Source organism: Rhinolophus sinicus, chromosome 2, assembly GCF_057876585.1.
Source record: "Rhinolophus sinicus isolate RSI-liver-muscle chromosome 2, RSI-T2T, whole genome shotgun sequence".
NCBI lineage: Eukaryota > Metazoa > Chordata > Mammalia > Chiroptera > Rhinolophidae > Rhinolophus > Rhinolophus sinicus.
Window position 1 is genome coordinate 65,402,476 of NC_142502.1, and position 17,216 is coordinate 65,419,691.

General features: G+C 37.9%; 1 long non-coding RNA gene across 1 annotated transcript; it reads right to left on the bottom strand.

Moving 5' to 3' along the window:
* Nucleotides 1-702: 702 nt before the first annotated feature.
* On the bottom strand, nucleotides 703-10,316 carry LOC148758791 (uncharacterized). The gene is made up of 2 exons (XR_016019745.1): nucleotides 10,200-10,316; nucleotides 703-882 (listed from the first exon to the last, which is right to left on the bottom strand). It is a non-coding gene; the product is annotated as an uncharacterized LOC148758791 (long non-coding RNA).
* Between the last annotated feature and the right edge of the window lie 6,900 nt (nucleotides 10,317-17,216).

Genomic DNA, 17,216 nt, shown 5'->3' on the forward strand with positions numbered 1-17,216 from the left:
CCATCCTACTTCACAGTCTTCGGGTCTCCTTTGGAGCCAGTGCCTCTGGGAAGAGCAGTGTGAGAGCCTTTCTGTGGAAGCCAAGTCATTTCACAGAGATCAGAGTGGGTGGAGGATGTGTTACTGGCCTCCTCATTTAAAACTTGGAACACATTTTTCCATGGAAAAAAATATTATGCAGAGATGTTCCATTTTTTTAAATGTACGCAAAAGTACTTTGCAAACCATCAAGAAGTATATAATATGCCTATAAGGAATTATTACTCTACAGTACATTAGCACTATAATTCCAACACTTTGTGGATTAAATAGCCTTTTGTGAAGTAGTTGGAGAATTTAACCACTGACTGTTACATTGTCTCAAAGGAAAAATACATTCCAATAGCCAAACAACTGACTTACAACAGACATTTGGAACCTAACCCATTCATAAACTGAGAACTGCCTGGATTAGCATGAAGAGGACACATCATCACCATCTTCATCAAGTTTTATTTATTAAGAACAGTGCATGGGGTGAAGACTTCAGGGTAAAGGAAAAAAAGAAAGGAAGTGTTAATCTAATTTTTAATGGCTACAATTTCACATCCCCAGTTGTGAATGAACTCAAGCTGTTCCAAAACAACCTTCTCATCTTTCTCTTCCTTCCCCTCATTTTGCACTTATCTTTTACTTTCCTTTCTTTTTTTATTTTCCTCTTGCTTTTCTTTTTTTTTCTTTCTTTTTTTTTTTTCTCTCTTCCACATTTGTTCAACGTTTCTTCTTGCACTAAAACTCTTTGCAAGGGCTGACTATACTTTCAGATTCCATGATAGTCTGGAAATATCAAGATGAGTGAAATATGATTCTCAGCAAACTCCCCGGCCAGTACGGGAGGTGAGCCTGTAAAGAAATAAAATTTTGTCTAGTGTGATAAATACAAAGAGACATGTAGGTAGTAAAGAATGTTGTGAAGGCAGAAGTTAAAGTAGCAATTGCAGTTCCCTTTTTGCTCATCTCACAGCTGCATGCCCTTTGCCCCTGCCACCCAGTTGAAACCTTCATTACTTCTCTTCTGACCTACTCGACAATTGTCCTAACCAGTATCCTGGCCTCTGCCTCTCCCCACTGTAATCCAATGAATATATTGCTGCCAGATTAGCATTCCTTTAGGACAACTCCAATTACGTAGTGCCCCCCTACCCCCACTTACATCACCAATGTTTTTGCACTCAGAATTTATAATAATTCCTCGTGTTGCATTTGGAAGCCCTCCATGGCTAGATCTGTGACCATCCCTACACAGTTCTTCCTTTTTAGTTAAATTGAACTACATGTTATCCCCCAAATATGCTGCCTTTCTTATGCTATTCTGTCTTCCTACACAGTTCCCTTCAAATCACTGCCATGAAATTCTATGCATCCTTCAGTACTCCACTCAAGTGTGGAACATTCCTTAATCCCCTCAGCTATGGATCCTTTATTGCTTGTTTGGAGGAAGGATCCAGTGTTTGTTGAGCATCTTTTATATAACAGGCAGTGCTGGGCAGTTTTCAAGGACTTTCCCATTTAGCATTCACAACATCCCTGGGGAGTAACTGTCAGTTTCCCTACTTCTCAGATGAGGAAACTAAGTCCCTGAGACGTAAAGTAGTGTGTTCTAGGTAAGGAATTGGCAGAGCCAAATTTCAACCCATGTACATTCCTAATGCGAAGCCTATGTTTGTCTCCTTCCATCAAATCTGATTGCCTCCTTCATTATTTCTCTTAGAGCAACAGAATTGAAAAGTGGTATGTGTACTCATCAATGTCTCCAAAATATTGTGGATACTTTTATGTCAGAAATTTGGTCTTAAAAATCTTTGCATGCCAAACTGCCTATGTCTATGCATAGGATAGTAGTAACTTAAATAATGTGACATTGATGTGAAAGGGCCCCTTGGGCATGACATTGATGGGGTTGGATCAACAAGCCCCTATCTTGTTGCCATAGGCAACTTAACTCATCAGAAAACAACCCTGGAATCATATGTCCATAGACACATTAATACAAAGAATCAGATATGGGAATCTCACCACTGTAATTCCCTAAAGAGATTTTGAACAGAACAGCAGCTGGAGAAATTAGTGCTTGGTGTTTTCATCTGGCAATGTTTGAGAAGGAAAGGACAGTGAGTGTCAGCAAATAATGAAAATGCTTTGTTTATTTGCTTAGATAGTCAAAGTGAGCCATTTGCCAAATTTGCAGACCCAAGTACAAGACTGAGACACAAACAAGTGTTTCTTCTCAGCCAATAATAGCTTCTAATACCATCTGGAAACCTACACCAGTTAAGAAAGAACAAATCTGCCCTTTTTTCTTTCCTTCGAAGACCTCAAAGCTTGTAAATCTGGGATCTGCTGGGAAGGGAAAAGAAGAGAGTTTCAAAAATGGGAGACCTCCATAAAACTCAAGTGCCCTGGCCACCAAGACTTCAGACCATAGAAGCAGTCAGAGATCATGTTTATTCAGATCTCAGTGGCTCAGGAACAAAATAGAGGTTGCTGCTATCTCTGTTCACACTGAAAGAGCTTCATTGTGACCCAATTTAGAGTTCAGTCCAACCCTGTAAATTACTACGATATTTTTATTGATACCATGAAAATGTACCCTCATTTCTCTATTGTCACAAAAGCATGTTGTTGAAACACTAAAAACATCTTGGCACACTTTAAAAGTGCTTTTTACAAAAGAGACATGAAATTAATGGTGCATTTCAGTCAACACGTCCCTCACAGTGCTTTCTTTCCCCTTCCTCAAAGCCACAGAATAAAACAAAGTGGGTCCAAACAAGACCTCTGAACATTTTTTTTTTTATGGTAATAACATCTGGGTAGTCAGGAATGGAAATCAGCGTCACAATCTCTTCTCATGCCCTAATGTACACATGAACAGCATTAAGCTGGTTTTATCATCAGATTTCACTTTTCAGTGAAGTTTTAATTACCAACCCTTATAATGTCATTTCTGTGGGGGAGCTTTCTAGTTCACCTCCCATTTTCTTGCTTCCCAAATCTTTCTCTTGGTGGGCTGCAGCTCATTCCGTTCCACGTCCCCATTCAGAAAGCTTCAGATCCAATGTGACTGCTCACCACTCCATCGGCATAATTTTTTTGATCCCTATATTATCCTAACCACACAAGTTCCAGCCAACAGGCACATAATCTTAGTTGTGCTTTAGCCTGGAAATGGGCTTTTCCCCCATTTGGTTATCTTATCCACACATGTGCACCTATTACCTCATCTATCCTTGTGCTGCTTCCAGAGATTAACCCCAGAACTGTCGTGATAAATGTACAATTTAAAAAATAGTCAGTTTCCTCAAACTTTATATTGTCAGTCTTGTTTTAAATTTCATCTCCTGTTATGACGTGGCTACTAGAACTTGTCATCTTCTATACTGTTTCATTTCCAAATGTTGGAGCCAAATATGAGGTCATATGTTCTAGTAGCATAGCACTTATCTTAAGGGAAAAGCATACACCATGCTTTTTCTAATTTTGTATTTGTTATAATAACATACATAGCACAAGTTAGAAAACATATTTTTAAGGGAAGCCAATGAGACAAGCTTTAGCCTTTAACCATGAGCAGGATTCCTTAAATATTTCAAAGGAAATACAAATTCTATTCTTTAGACAGATTAGGCATTGACTGGCAGAGTTTTATTCATCAGCATTCAGCATTCAATACTAGCAAAATCATTGCATTTATTAATTAGTTAAGCAGCAATTTTGTTGTAAGCATCACGTAGGTGTTATGAAAAACGTTAAGTGAGAGATTGTGTTCATGTCCAAAGGAATTTAGTATTTTTATCTTTTTAAAAAAGGAAAATAAACAACATTAAGATTCTCCCATTTTCTAATTAGCACCAGTGGTGTCCTATTTAAACGGCATCAACGGGAGATGGTGTCATGCCAAACAGAAGACAAGGGCATGGACCTCGTAAAATGATATTAGGCAAGTCTTTTACTTTTCCTCATTTATTAGAGATATGTTCTATCTTAAAGTGCTTGAGGAAGATTAAACAAATAATTGATGCCAAAGTACTTTGAAACTGTGAAGTACTATACAAATATGTGGTATCATCTCTGCCCATTTTTAGTCCCCACGCTTACGTTTTTCAATTATCAGGGTTGACACTCTACTCCATTTGCACATTGTACATCCTTCACTCCCAGTATTAACGACGCCGTACCTTAATCATTTCTATGTGATTGTTCCTGCTGCTAGCCTACAAGCTTCTTCAATTCATATTTCTAGGTGCCAAGGGCAGTCTTGGTACATGTCTGTTGAATGATTTATTTGCTAAATGAGTACTTTTACAGGGCCCCACATTTTTCATTAATTCATTTTTCATTTACTTTTTTCCATTAAAACCTAAAACTCTTGTCTTTCCCCCATTACACAGAATAATGTTAATTTCTGTTCTGCCTCCCAAACGTTCTCCTACTGTCACTTCTCTGTAGAATTTTCTCTGTGGTCAGGAAGAAAGAATCGGTGTCATAATTGAAGCCACCACAAGCAAGAAATGTCTTTGAAATTTATGGAAATATTTAATGGAAATCCATGCTGTAACTGAATTTATCTTAGTAAAAATAATATTTTTCTTCTAAATATATGCATAAAATTGGTGCTCCAGAAAAATGGGTCTGTTTATTCAAAGAACCAATGGTTCTCAATCTTGGCTGCACAAAGGCAGAGAAATAATTTGTATTAAAAGTTTTATTAATATATTAAGATTAAGGAGAAAATTTGACCTCATAAGTAAAAGTAGTTTAATTCTGAGCACCATTATCACTAAACAAGTTAATTAAAAAGTCCAGAGAACCTAAGTAAGCAAATTGATTTTTTACAAATAACCCAGATAGGTATTTGTGTGTTTGTTTAATAGAATATATAATCCTACTATTGCATTCTCATTTAATTGGTCTGCTAAGCCTTAAGAAAGTAATTTTTTAAGCATCCAAGATGCTTCTACTGGGCAGCGAGGGTGGAGAATTTCTGAAATACACTCAGAATTGAGACGCACAAGAGACAGTATAACCTAAGAACCTAAGAATAAGGAACAAACACCTTCAAGGAGTTAAACTACAAAATAGGAATCTGAAGTTGCAGAGAGCAGATAGGTCCTCAGATTTCTCACTAATAAAATGAGGATAACCATGGTTTGGGGCGGATTAAATAAAGCAGTAAATATGAAAGTACTTTGCAAACTACAAAGCAGGGTTAGGTTTTGTTTATTCAGTACATTTAAAATACGTATTGTGTGTCTACTACATGCAGTCACTGTTCTAGGCATCAGGCAGTAAATGAAACCGAGCTGCCCTTGCCCTCAGTCCGATGTGAAGGGACTAATAAAAAACAAATAAATAGACCATTGTAGTGTGATGATAAAAGTGCTGTGATGAAAAATGAAGCAAGTTAAGAGGGATATAGAGTGATGAAGTGGGAAGGCTGTGTAAAGAGATCATTGGATCAGGGACTTGGAAGGAGTGAGAGAGAGAGCCAAGCAGATAAAGCAGATGGATAAAGAGCGAAAGGAAAAGATAAGTGCAAATGCCATGAGGGGTCAGGGGGTACTGGGTGTCAGCATTCTTGCTGGTTATGCTTGTTTCTAAGCAAGATTCACCTATATTCAAGGGAAAAAATGATATAATCTTGAGCATTGTATGGCTGTAGGGCCCTCTAGAAAAGAGCAGGTAGAGGACCAAGAAGGTGGTAAGGGGACTCATGGGTTGGCAATGTAGCGATGACACCATGCGCTGGCACTGGGGAAGCAGCCATAGTTGGAGAAGAGATGCACACAGGGCAAAGCAACAAGTGTTTATACTAATCTCTCTTCTCCTTTCTTCACATCAATGTCACCCCTGCCCCAGATACCAGTAGATACTAATCCTGGGAGGTCAACACTGGAATGTCAGGAGAGTGGTGCCAGTGGTCTCAGGCAGAAGAGAAGAAGGGAAGGGAGAGCACAAAAGAATGGAAATGCCACCTGATGTCACAGAGATAAAAGAGAATTCTTGGCTAACAGGCTGCACACAGTTGCTGCTCCTGAGTGAACGTTCATTTTATTTTTTTCAATTGGGGAATATTGGGAAACAGTGTGTTTCTTTCCACGGCTCATCAGCTCCAAGTCTTTGTCCTTCAATCTAGTTGTGGAAGGCGCAGCTCAGCTCCAAGTCTAGTCACCATTTTCAATCTTTTAGTTGCAGGGGGCACAGCCCACAATCCCATGCGGGAATTGAACCGGCAACCTTCTTAAGAGGTCGTGAATTAACCGACTGAGCCATCCAGCCACCCCCAGATGTTCATTTTTAACACATGTAAGTAGTACACTATCTGAATTATAATTTTTGCAGGTATTTTTTCTGCCAGCCCACACGCCCATTTGTATTAACTCTTTACTTGTCTTATCAACATACTTATTTTATGTATTGTTTATAGAATTTTGTGTTAACCTTCATACAGCAAAAGGAAGTGGACATCTCCATATTGATACATAACACCCCCTGAATGCAAAAAGAATAATAAAATTATCCACGAGGAAACATTTTTTTTTTAAGTTGCCTATATGTGTTTGGTTTTTTTATTGTTGTTTTGTTGTTTTCATCATCTGTGATTCTGACTGAGAGAAAGAAGGTAATGCTAATGGGATTCCCATGTATCTCTCAGTCAGCCCTTTTATGGGTCATAAGCCCTTTGTAAACGCTGATGAATGCTATGGCCCCCCTTTCTTCCACAATTAACAGATATAAAATTTTGCATTCAGTTTCAGGGGTTTTTGCACCTACTGAAGTCTATCTATGTCTTACACACCCAAGGTTAAGAACTTATGCTCCAAAAGATTTTAGAAGCTGGCCATGATGGGTTCACTATCTCTATCACAGTAGAGCCAGATTCATGACTTAACTTATTTGCAGATTCAATTTGTAGATGAAATACATTAATCTCTACCTTGTAAAACAGGGCAGGCTGGGCACTAAATACATGAACTGATTCCTCCTAAGGAAGACAATTGCGAGCACATACCCTATGGTTTCCATGAATTTGGAAGATCGTGTAAACTAGAAGGGATCATATTGGCAATGTGTACATTTATAGGCACAAAACAATTTGAATACTAGTTCTAATGTGTATTTTATTATATTTTATTATTGTAATCCCCCAAAATGATAGGAAGCCCCATAATGTAAAATTAGTACAACAATATAGGCAGTTGTTGAAACTATTTCTATACGACTTGAACATAAAGAGCCTAGAGTATACTGCCTTTTCTCTTTAACCCACTGCCATAGGAAGAGTGTGATGCTTTCTGCACTGGTCCCTGCTTGTAGCCTCTTATCTTATAAGTAGATAGGTCTGAAGACATATAGTTGGAACTAAAGAAAAGACTATTTCTGAGTGGATGGATTTTTACTTCCTGCGAAGCATTCTATTCTCATACACCCTTGTGACCCTATGGAAATGGGAACCATGAAAATATTTTCTGGCTTGGAGGTTAATCTATAGTTCACTTTTTCCAATGTGCTCCGCCGAAGACCAGATGGGATACTAAAATGAACTAGGTTCTAACTACAAAGCACCCTTGTAGCCTGAGGCAGGGGAAGGCATTACAAATATGTATGCTATGTGGAAGTCCCAGCGGGATTTCCACAAAGAGGCTGTCTGAAGGCGCATGTCCGCTCTGGGAAGCAAACCACTCTAAAATTCCCAATTCACTCCGAGCACTGACCCTGCAGCATGGGTAAGGAGGCCAATTGGAACCATGTGTATGGGCTACAGCTTTGGGCAGACTGTAGTGTCCTGGCCACATTATCTTATGGTCAGGGTCCCAGAGCCCTCCTATATACAAGCTGGTAGAACAAGCTCTCTAAAGGCGTTGACTTAGCCTTCTAGTAAAAGCATACCTCTTGTGTTAGGGAAACACAAGCTTGGCCATCACTCAGTCCTGGGTTGAATTCTGATTCTACCACTTTCTAGCTGTATGATTTGGGGCAAGTGACTAAATCTCTGAGCTTCATCTATCTATATGTCTGTCTATCTATCTATATCTATCTATCTATCTATCTATCTATCTATCTATCTATCTATCATCTATCTATCTAATAATTATGCCTATATTTCAGGTTATTACAAATACTGAGTAAGAGAACAGATTAGTTTAGAAAAGCAAGCTAGCAAAATGGTTAAGAGCTCTAAATCCTATCTGTTTCAGTTTCCTTATCTGCAAAATGCAAATAACAAAATGCCTAAGAGGGTTCCTGGTAAGGATTCAGTAAGTTAATACACAAGGGCTTCAGCTAGAGTTTAACACATATTAAATGCTCAGTAAGTGTTCATATTTTTAGGTTATGTGCATATAATAGTTAGAAGAATGCTATGGTAAAGTAGGAGCTCCAAATGGCATGATTATTGTCTTCTTATTTTCTCCCTAAACATGGTATGAAGGGAAACTCATTTTTATTTCTGTTGCCCTACAGACAAATTTAGTACGCTAATGTCCTCAAAATCACCTCCTTTAAAACTCCCTAAAACTTTGTATATCATATCCAGATTGTCTCTACCAAACTCAGTCTATGTCAATTCCCCAAATTTTCTGAGAATATAAAGCGTAGGCTGAGTTAAATGGATTCAGTGAAAGCTAAAGAAAAATGCACAGGGAAAGAATGTTGGTCTGGGATCAAAGATGTATGACAGAAGAATTTGTTAATCTCTACCAAAAATACTCTGATACTTCTTGAAAATCTCAACAAGAAAAAAAAATGTTTGGAAAAAAAAAAATCTCTTTCTGGTGGCCAAATGAAAGATTTGTATAGTATTTTACTCAAAACAGCAATTTTCATTCTGAGGCCAGGATACTTTAAAGAGGAGAAAGCCCAATTGTATGAACTGCCATAAAAATGATTCCAGGTGCAACAAGACCTCAAGATTTATATAACTCAACTCTTAATTTATTTCCTTTAATCCACACGATATTTCCCAGCTTCTCAATTGTCAGCCACATGTTTCTCAATAAAAACCAAGGTGGCACCAAACTTCCAAGTTAGATGCTGTGTGTTTCCTGAGTGCCCAATATAAAAGTAGTTGGTGTTTTTAATCATTTCTCTTGTGATACTTTCAGAGGGAAAAGTTCATGTTTAATGCCAAACCTTGGTCTTATGCATACCATGTTTCCCCAAAAATAAGACCTAGCCGGACAATCAGCTTTAATGTATCTTTTGGAGCAAAAATTAACATAAGACCAGGTCTTATTTTACTATAAGACCGGGTATAATATAATATAATATAATATAATATAATATAATATAATATAATATAATATAATACCGGGTCTTATATTAATTTTTGCTCCAAAAGACACATTAGAGCTGATTGTCCGGCTGGGTCTTATTTTCAGGAAAACAGGTTAGTACAGGTCAATGAGCATGCAGTTACTAGAAAACCAGATTTTTCAAACTGATGTTAATTTTACTCCCTGAGTTTCAGACTCCAGCAAGGAGCAGCACTGGAATTAATAAGCAGCTATCTCATGGGTATAATGCAAGAAACATGGAAAGAAGGTAGCTAATTAAAATAAAAATCCATTGCAATCTCAATATAGACAGATTTTTTGAAAAAAATTATAGAAATACTACACAATGGGCAATATGCTCTCATTAGCTGTATAATGAGGAAAAATAGTGTACATCTGTGTAGATAACCACAAGGACAAGAAGGTCTGTAATATAACACGTTTTAGTGAACAAAAGTGCAAACTGTTATTAAAATAAGTCTTCTGACAAATAGAAATAATCTTTTATCTATCAGAAATTCTATTTTTACACCTCCCTTCTTGTATTTCTTTGCATGCAAAAACAATTTCTTGCAGCGAATTAAGTAAGTAGAGATGATTATGCAAATAGATAGAAAAAATTCTATTACATTTGTTCTAAATTATATTCCCCCAAAAAACTCTTAGTTTAATCAGATTGATACTATTAATGCTTTTCTCTATGAGGCCTGAGTAAGAATTTGTTAGATTGGAAAGGTACTTTGTGAAGGTTTCATATGAAAAACAATGACATAAATTCCCCCATTTAAAATGAAACATTAATTTATAATACCCTCCTTAAAATAGTGAAATCTATTCTGCACCGTCAGTTACCATTGAAAATTACAAAAGAAGCCATTTTGTTACCTTCTTTGTGGTATTTTAGAGGCTTTGGAAATAGAAGCAGCAGTCATTTCTCGTTGTGCAACTTGTGATGATAATTTATTTTTTAGGATGAAACATCCATCTGAGCAACTTTTCACACGCTATGTACGTGGTGTTCATGTCAACATCAGGCAGAACAAACATGGCTTATGAGCAGAGGTTAAATGATAGATAAATCATTTCATGAGCAACATACGTAAAACTTTCTACTCTTCGTGTATGTTAGTGCTTTGGTGCGGTCTTTATCTTCGCTACAGACTGTGTTCTTTGTTTTTTTTTTTTCTTTTTAATATGATTCCCAGCATTTTGATGTCATATGTTTTGCCTTATTCAACCATTTGGAGTACAGGTGTGCCACTGTGTTTTTGATGGAGTGTTGCTATTCCAGAAAGCTCCATCCAAAACACAACTCCACACATGTAATCCAAACCCGAAGATGAGTCAGCCATGTGCCTTTGCTCTGGTACTTAAGAGAACTCCTCACATAACTTGACAGGATACAGAATTAGTAACATGCACACTAGCTAAGGAATAATCCTAAACTTTAAAAGACCTCAATTTTCCTCTATGAATTTTCAAGGAAGAAATTCGTTTTTAAATTCTGTGAGCAATCTACGAGAATCACAGTCAATGTTTTCAGATTGCAAAAGTCTCTCCTTAGTAAGTAAACCTCCATATGCTTGCTTATACAACCTCAAAAATGGGAATGTTCCACAACACTGATTAAATGATGTTCCAAATTAGAATGAGAAGCTTAGGAGACTTTCTTCCAATAGAAATATTCCCTAAAGTTCTGGTTAAGACTCTATTGATCCTGACAAACACATAACCAAATTCTTACTGCTTTGGAAATGTTTCAGTTTCTTATCGCATTAAGGAAATGACCACTTTCAAAAAACTTGCAACAACAAAGAGAACAGCTTGTTTTTTAGGCTTAATCTGGGTATTATTTTCAAGACACACTTTGGAAAGAGACTTTGAGTGCTCTGCTGGAGGCTTGTCTCTGCCAGTGTTTATTTCTCATACTGATGCAGTTCAGAGGTGATTAGTGAAAAAGATGCTGAAAGAAAGGGAATCAGCGAGTGGACAGGTGTCATATTCTTTGTGCTCTCATTCAGAGCTTGCATAGCCAATTCCATGGTGGCAAATTTGGCACTATGTGGGTGGCTGCCCGACTTCAAATGCTCAGCTGCTTTGGCTCCCAGGGCACTGACAGACCGTCTCCTCCACTTCAGAAGCCCCAGATGATGAGTCTCTGACCCTTTAAACAAAACGCCTGAGCACCATATGGTGATTTTAAAAAGTGCGATGTAAAGATACGAGGACGTTATAGAGAGTATTCGTAAGTCACTCCACTGCATGGGATCGGTTCATTCTATTGTTTTTCTTGTTAGAAACCACTTTCCAGTCTGTATCCTTTAATAGAAGTATAGCCACAGACTAATAGAAGTTTAAAGCCAGGGGAGACGTATAAACCATCCAGCCCAAACTTCTTAGAGGATCAAAAAGATAACATGTGTAAAAATACTTGGCAAACTGAATATTTCTCCATAAAAGTGGTGCATTTTATTTGGAAGATGGGGAAACCAATCACTAGAAAGTTATGACTTATCTACTATACCTGAGGCTGATAAATAATTGCGTAATCAATTTTTACATTTTCATATGAAGTATTCATAACAAAGTTTAAAATTAGATCATGAGCTCCATGACTTCTATTTTGAACGTATATTTTGAATGAAGAATTCCGGACTTTTTAGTACCAATAGTCTATCTTGCAAGCAATACGTGTCACTTCAAACAAGACACTGTCATCCACAGCCAGAGCACTTCTGTAGAGGTGATCAGAGTCTGGCCTAATTAACAGAAGTGCAAGTGAGGAGCCAGAATGTATGTATTTCAGAGGACAGATGGACATACTTTGTCAAGGTGTTTTCTTTGGGTCAAAATGAGAGTATGATATACAGTATTGTGTAATATTTTAATACCCCGTGCTTTTGTCTAGGAGTATTTGCAATCCAAAAAGCAGAAAGGCATAGGTGGCTGCCCAGAGAGGTGTCATCAGATTTCTAAGTCAAACTCCAAGGAACCCTAGACTAACAGAGCCACAGTAATACTGAGAAGCAGGTTCCAGGTACCATTCCCAATGGCATTGTACAAGGAGGCACAGGAAAGAGACAGAACTGAGCGAAATGGTTTCAGACCAAATAGACCAAATGGTTAATCTCAGACCAAGGGCTCAACACCATGGTGGCAGGGAAGGTAGGAGCACCTCTACCCCTACACTTTGGGTTTATCAGTGCTGCTGTCAGGTGTGAAGGGGTTGAGGTGAATAATTGTTCATTTACTGGTGGATGCCCATAGCATCTATAACTGTCATGGAACCTGGGACTGTACATGAAAAACCTGTGTGTCTATAGGGAACAGCTCAGAGGCCTAACAGTGGCATCTGGTAGAGCTATGGTCCACTATCCTGTTACCTCACCCTCTTATATGCCCTGAATGCCTCCCAGCCTCTGCACAGACTGTGGGATTCCCTGCCCAAATACGCTCCAGTTCCTCTACTGAAACCCTCTCCGACTCTGCCATGGTGCCTCTTAGCTGCTCATACGCATTTAACAAGAATCGGGGTATTAATATGTGAAGAGAGAAGTTGAGAAACGTGGAGAGGAAATGGAAGGAAGTGTAGCAGGGTTGACTTTACTCATAGCTAAGAAACAAATCAAATGCCTTACTATAATTTGACTCTTTTTAGCTTCTCCACCATTTTAACCATGGACATCAGCAACATAGAAGGACATGGGTATGAATTTGGAGTGATTTTCAAGTTGTCAGATGAATGTGACATGTAAGATTCCCCCCATCTTAAACAGTGAGACTGAAATACATCTTAAACAGAGTGACTTCCAGAGCCCAGGAGATGCCAGATGTCCACTAGCTTGTACTTCAGTACCCAGTCCCCTTTTATTTGTTTTCTTTTACAAAGTGGGGGTGCTGGGGATGGGTACGCAGACGTTGCTTATTCAGTAGGTCTGTCAAAGCTACTGATGACAACTGTCAACACATCAGCCACCCCCAGCTCCCTGGTTGGACTCTGCTTCCTATTCACCAGGCTAAAATCTGGCAAAGCCAGGAATCCAGTAACAGAATTGGGGAGAGAATTTCCACCTACCCTTACTTGGTCCCGTTACTCTCTTCCCTTTTAATAACTGAAGGAAAAGCCTGCATTAAATTACCCCAATATTATATTGGGAAGTTTAAAATAAATGTCCAGTTTTATAACTTAAGTTATGTCCTGATTTAGCTTCTAAGTTACTAAGGGGGATGAAAACTGGTTAATATAGAGCACAAACATTACCAGAGAGCAAATATCTCGCTCAGTGTGGTGCTTAGGATAAACATACATTCACATACTGTTTATTATACTTCAAAAATTAAAAAAAAAAAAGTTTAGTATGGGGAAAATTTTTCTAGCTGTATTTAGAAAGTGACCTGAGATGTGGGAAAGTTGTCTATTGCTTATGTTATTTTTTTCACCCACTTTTGAATTCTTTGAGGCTACATTTCCCCTGAGTTAAGCAGAGATTGCCACCCACCTTGGCTCTTCCTGCCTCTGCCCCGACAGAACCTCTTTGTTGTTTTATCTAATCAGATTCAGAGGCCCTGCTATGGTTGGCTCACTTGGATTTTTCAAGGAGGTTATATTTCTTATTTCCCAGGCTTCAGAAGAACTAAAAATAACTGGGTGAAAATCTGAAAGGCAAAGCTGCTCTATCTGCCAGCATTATAAGGAGATAGGATCAGGCTTAACCAAAAGAGAACATATCTTTGTATTTCTGTGACGATTTAAGCAAATGTGTATCTGATACCAGTTTTGGAGCTAGAACCTCTGGTTTGTTTTTTGTCTGAACTTAATAAGTTGTGTTTTTTTTCTTATTTGTCTATTCAAAATATCTATATGAGCACCTATGCTTTCATGACCATCTTAAAATGAAACTGTCCCTCAGGCATGCTTGGCCTTCTCCTTTGTGCATCTGATATTTAAAAGTCCAGTAAAGTACATTGAAAATGGCACCAGTAGACCGTGTTCTATCTGAACGACCATTTGTTTACGAATAGCCACTTTCTAGATTTTAGTCCCATGCTAATTCTTTTACCACTCAATGTAGAATCTCATCCAGAAACCTGAATAGTGTGAGGCCCTAAGACTCATTATGAAGGATTTGCTCATGAAGACAAGCAGGCCTCTTTTCATGAGGCTTTACTGGCAGAAACATCCATCTCTCTGTTTTCTAATGACGGATTATGCCCATGAAACATGGGTGAGGCAACATCTGTCATACATGAAAGATAAAATATATCTGGCTTTGCCTTTTCATGTTTTATTTTTTAGAGCCATAAAAAATTAAGAGACTAAGTCAGGGGAAAAAGTTCAAAAAAGGAGTTTGTACCATTAACTTTGCTAGGGCATCAGAGGAGATATAGGATTTCAGTTCTGAACTTACAAATATGTGAAACTAGAGATTATGAAAATAAATATTTAGCCATATTCCTAGTTGTCTTTTTGTAAAGGTTAACAGTTTCATACTGAATTAAAAGCAAACAAATAGTGGTGAATTAAGAACTTTGTTCAAACTTCTTTCTTTGTCGTGTTCACAGCGATAATCCTTCCTTACAAAATTAAGCAATAGAAAAAGACAAAGACTCTTTAAGATAACCCTAAAAAATAACATTGTTACAAGAAAGCATTTATATGCAACATAGAAATTGTAATAAGTAATTCATCTTAAATATAACATATGATTATGTAACATAAACAGCTAGGTTGAATCATTAGGTTTGCCAGACAAATTGTTTCATTTATCAGAGCTGAGTCCCAATTGATACACCAGAATAACAAAACTGACTTAAGGAGCAGAGAAGGGAGTGGTCAGTAAGACCATCAGGATTTGAGAACAGGAAGTGTATTGTTCCCAAAGTCTTGAGTTTTCCATACTGGCTGGATCCAAAAAATGATTGGAGATTCTGGGATTCTACATGATTTTTGCCAAAATTTTCCCAATTCTGACTATTTTTAAGCTCTGTTTAAAGCAAGGACGATCTCTACCCCATTTACAGCTCTTTCCTAGTCACTGGTACTCACAAAATATTTGTTGAATAAATGGATATAAGAATGAATGTATGAATAGCTTGAATAGAGATGGCCTCATTTCTGGTGATATATTCTGGACAAACACACAAAACTTTTTGTTAGCATTGATGATAACGTTTTACTTTCCCTCTCACTCTAAAGTATTTCTCCAATCTAAAACTTTGCAAACAATGAAATAGAAAATTTAAGCCATTATCTGCAAAACTGAAGCCTCTGTTACTAAATAGTTATTCCATGTGAAATTTTAAGAGAAAATATGGATGACTCGATTGGCAAAAAGTAGGTAATCTCTTTGAGGAAATTGCTGTGTCTGATATAAATTGGGACAAAGGGAAGAATGTATGGTGCAAAAAGGCCACAAGCAAATGACAAAATATGATTTTACCAAAATGAAAATGGTCAGCCTCTCATTAGTTTGTCTTGTCCAATAGCCCTTGTGCTTATTTTCATTCCAAAAGCGTGTTTTGCGGAAAAATGCTTTTAAAACACATATGTTTGTTTCAACCATGCCAGGTGTTTGGAAGCAAAAGGCACAAATGCTTTGGCATAATATTAAAATAGGTCCACCCTTGCTCACAGACTGCTAGTTGGGAATATCTTGAAAATATTTCTGCAGTTCAAGTCATTTTGCACATACAAAGTGTTTTAAAAGAAACATTTTTCTCCATAATAAAGAGAAAATATACGTCCCCATACATATCAAATGATTTCACACATTCAACATCTCTCTCATCTGTGTATAAGTACATATCATTTCTGTAATACATATGTGCACACATACAGGAGAAGTCAATTTCGAATGAAAAAGACTAAGAGAACAAAGTGTAAGCCCACTTCAAAGAACATATGCTAAGTATATCCATTTTAAATATCTAGGAAAATAGATCAGACCCATTTTCTTAATTATTTGCCCAGCACTTACCAGTGCCAAATACATTACTAAACACTATCGTGTATCTTAACAGTCCTGAGAAATAAGTTTCATTGTTATTCCCATCTTCCTGATAAAGAAATTAATGCTCAAGGAGGTGAAGTCATTTAAAACCAAAGTCACACATCACTAAATAGCATGAATAAGATTTTGGCCTTGTTCTGGTGATAAAGCCATTGTTCTTACCAAAATAGTCCAGTGATTTTTAAGCTGCATTCCATGTGTAGTGGGGCATTTTTGACTGGATGCTGATGGTTCAGACATCCCCCTTACTCTCCTTGCACACAAACACTCACTTATATGTGTATACACACAAGCCCTCCTTTATAAACATATCTGTTTGACTTCATGTATTTGCTTTTGTTCTTTATCAAGGTGAGGGACAATAAAACAAGGTATAAATGAAAGGGATGGTCGGTATCCCTTCCCATGTGGACCAGCAAACTAGATTTATTTAAAAAGCAATGGCTATAGGTAGATGAAAATGTTCGTACGCGCTTTGGGCTGTGAGAGCATGGGGGAGAAAGCCCTATGACCACCTGTGTTGGACACTCAGCATTGTTCTGGAACCCACGTTACGGAGCTTTGAGAGGTCCCTGAGACGGTACCCTTGTTGTGGGCATTGTTGTTTTCATGGTAGCAGTGACAGTGTGTAGCTCCTCCACATGGCGTTGCAAGAAGTTACCAGAGACAAACAGGAGCCAGGGCAGCAGCAGAGAAGCAAGGCAAGCCCACTGGTGAGCACAGGTAAGGCCCTGAGGCTCACTTCCTGGGGATCTCTACTGTTAGCGATCCACATATGTATACATACAGATGTGTGTTACCCTTGGAGCCTTGGGATTCTGAGGAGGTGCCTCAAGGGCCCTCATGGGGATTGGTGAGGAGACCCAGCAACTGGGACTTCTGGTTTCCGTGC